This window comes from Chenopodium album, chromosome 8 (assembly GCF_948465745.1).
Source record: "Chenopodium album chromosome 8, dcCheAlbu1.1, whole genome shotgun sequence".
NCBI lineage: Eukaryota > Viridiplantae > Streptophyta > Magnoliopsida > Caryophyllales > Amaranthaceae > Chenopodium > Chenopodium album.
The window spans coordinates 49,082,026-49,085,505 of record NC_137841.1 but is presented as its reverse complement, the minus strand read 5'-3'; positions in this window follow the sequence as shown (position 1 = coordinate 49,085,505).

The following is a 3,480-nucleotide window of genomic DNA, read 5'->3' as shown; positions in this document are numbered from 1 at the left end:
ACTAGAGTCGCCAAAAACTGTAGGGAATATTTCAAGCATTACTCCTAGCTTGAACCCCACTGTGATCATACACTAAAGTATGATGGCGTCCAAAGGGAAAGAAGATAGAGCAAAAGAGTCGCCAACAAATTTTAGGAACTTGTAAACCGTTCACAGGGTGAAGGTTACACCCCTTAACGATCCAAAAGATTGTTAACTCCAATAGGTCTGGAACCATGACTGGTAGTTTGGGGATTAAACCTGCCCTAATAATAGGCCTCTACTTTATTCTGATCGTATTCATGTGCGCTTTCTGACTAACATGTAATCAATAGGATTAACCCTAAACCTGTTTATCTATGTTATATTTAGTTTAATATTAATGCACAAATAAACTATTATTGGCGATCACTTGAATTATAATCAAATTAACCATAAACAAGATTATTAATTATCTTATTAAGGGTTATTACAAGTACCAATTCCCTTTAAACATGCATAAAAGGCGTGATCAAGCAATAACAATAAATAATCAAGAAACATAATAATAATAATAATAATAATCATAATTAAAATAATCATAACAATTATAATAATAATAATAAAAATCATATCAAAGCATAATATTAATAGCAAGATCCTAGGCATGATACTAACAAGATTAATAACAAACCCTAGCATGTCACCAAATAATATAAATCAAAGCTTAAACCCTAACATGATACTAAAATAAATATTAGGAAAGAACATAAAAGACATCACAGGAATCATGATTGATATAAGTAAATCACCCTAAATATCATACTAAGAAAAGCATCCTAACATGATACTAGGAATCAAAATAACATCCTCAACATGATTTCTATATCATAATATCAATTCAAACAATTAAAGCACTTACATGGATGCCTCGTACCTCTTTCTAATAACAAAATACACACATTAGTAACTTTAAGGATAAAAATAAAACAATTAAATTAAATAATTGAAATACAGATTTGGGACCAAATCCTCAGAAATTAAAACCTTTCACGTCTAGGGCGAAGGCAACTTCGAATATGGCTAGGTATATCTAGGTCTTGCGAATGCGGAATTTTGTATTTTGAGAAAAGGCTAGTTTAGAAAAGAGAGAGAGAGTAATAACGGATTTCTTGATGAGAGTTGGTGAAAATTGGTTGTTGTAGATTGTAGATGAATGAAAACGGAGTTTTTAGATGGCTATTTATAGAGAAAATAAGCCAAAAAGATAGAAAAATCAAATCAGAGTTCTGACACATATGAAACTTGATTAGCGCCGACGCTGGCAATTAGCGCCAGACGCTAACATTAGTGCCAGGCGCTAGCGCCAGGCAGCAGGATTAGCGCCAGGCGCTAATGTCTGGCGGTAGGCGCTAATCTCGTTTTTGACGCGTTTTCTTAAATTAGATAGAATTTAACCGTACAGGAGGATAAAATCGTATTTTCCTCAAAAACACTCTTTTATTCTGATTAAAACTCTAAAAAGCCAACAAAAGTCAATTTATCAATGTTAATTGAATTAGGAATGAAAAGAACCTTCTAAAGAATCTAGAAGACTAAAACCATTCATAATTGCATTAGGAATGATAAATCTATATTAGGCCCTTCTCGAAATCATTGGGCCGCATATAAGGCTCAAACCGCGCCTAGTTTAGTAATTTGGCCATAACTTCCTCAATATTCAACGGAATTGAGCTTATAATATATTGTTGGAAAGCTCATTTCAAGCCTTATCCAACTACAGTACTATTGGACCCATATCATGGACCAACCAAGCTGGATTGGCTGTTTTCTTAAAATAGGTTTTCAAAAACAAAGAGAAGAGACAAGAAATTAAAACTATCCGCAACACTAGGCTTTCCATACTTTCACTTCATTCGACTATGATTTGACGTGAAAGGTACTCATCACTGGGTTTGGTTTTGGGGAGACACAAATGGGTGTCTACATTAGGTAACACTTTTAAAATTGTTATCATAAACCCTTTTATGTATCACTTTTAACATTATTAGTATCATTTCTAAAGTGTTACTATTTATTTTTTATGTAACACTTACATATCTTTAGTAACATTTTTCAATCATATAGTATCACTTTATTCGACATTATGTATCACTTTTTACAAAGTATTGTAACACTTTATAGATTAATACGTAACATTTATTATTATTATTATTATTATTATTATTATTATTATTATTATTATTATTATTATTATTATTATTATTATTATTATTATTATTATTATTATTATTATTATTATTATTATTATTATTATTATTATTATTATTTACTGTATTTTTTTAACAAATATAAGGAAACATAAATTATATGTACAACAACTACATGAATACGTAATCAACACATGATTAAAAACAATTTGGATTGAAATACCTTCATAATTCTCACAAAATATCCATAAACCAAAATTTAAATGTTTGGCCTAACAATATAATAATCCAAACACGAAGAATATTAAGTTTGATCTCTAGCTTGGAAAAACAAATAACTTCCTAATTTTTAAAAAGACAACGATAACAAAAAATAACATTAATAATAACAGCGTATAGCAGTAGCTACACAGCTAGCTAGCAGAATGGCAAATGTCATCAACAGTCTTTAGCAGCAACTAGTAGTAGCAGACAGTGGTGGAAGCTTTTAGCAATAGCAGACATCAATTGGCAGCAACCAGCAGTAGTAGACATGAGTTGGCAGCAACCAGCAGTAGTAGAGCAGTGGCAGCAAATCGAATGAGCAAGATTCAGCAACAAAGACAATAGTAGCAGCAAAACAGCTTAAAACAGCAGCAAAAAACAGCAAAACAGCTGAAAATAGCAGCAAAACAACAATAGAGACAACAATAGTAGCAAAATAGCTCAAAACAGCAGCATAAAAGCTCGAAACAGCAGTAAAACAGCAGCAAAACAGCGATAGCAGCAACAAAAAAGCGGTAAAAGTAAGTTATTGTAGATCATCAGTTGCTATCCCAATTCTTCATCTTCACCCATTTGATCCTATGTGTGAAAGCATCATGTATCAAAAAACTAGAACAAAGATGAAATAATTCAATAATAAGAGTTAGTGCTTTCTAAATTATTATACATTAACCATTACCTCATTTCGCTGTTGCTCATTACAGTGTAAAATGGGAATATGATCTGTGGGTTATGGAATGGATGACACATTTTCAAGTGATCGTGTAAAAGTATCCAACACTTCTGGATCAATTTCCTTGAGCATCTTCATTAATTTTGCTACAGTTTCTTTCACAATTTGGTCTTAACTCATCAGGAATTATTGGATTGTTGCTCTTTCCCCTAAGTGAACATATCCCAAGTTGCTTTTTTCTATGGCCAAAGTTATTTGGTTTTTTCTATGTCCCTGACAAAAAAACCAGAAGAATAACTGCAGATTCGAGAAAAAAAATTATGTATTCTGATAAGCTAATATCAGTGTGATGGTTCAACCAATGACCCGTGATGA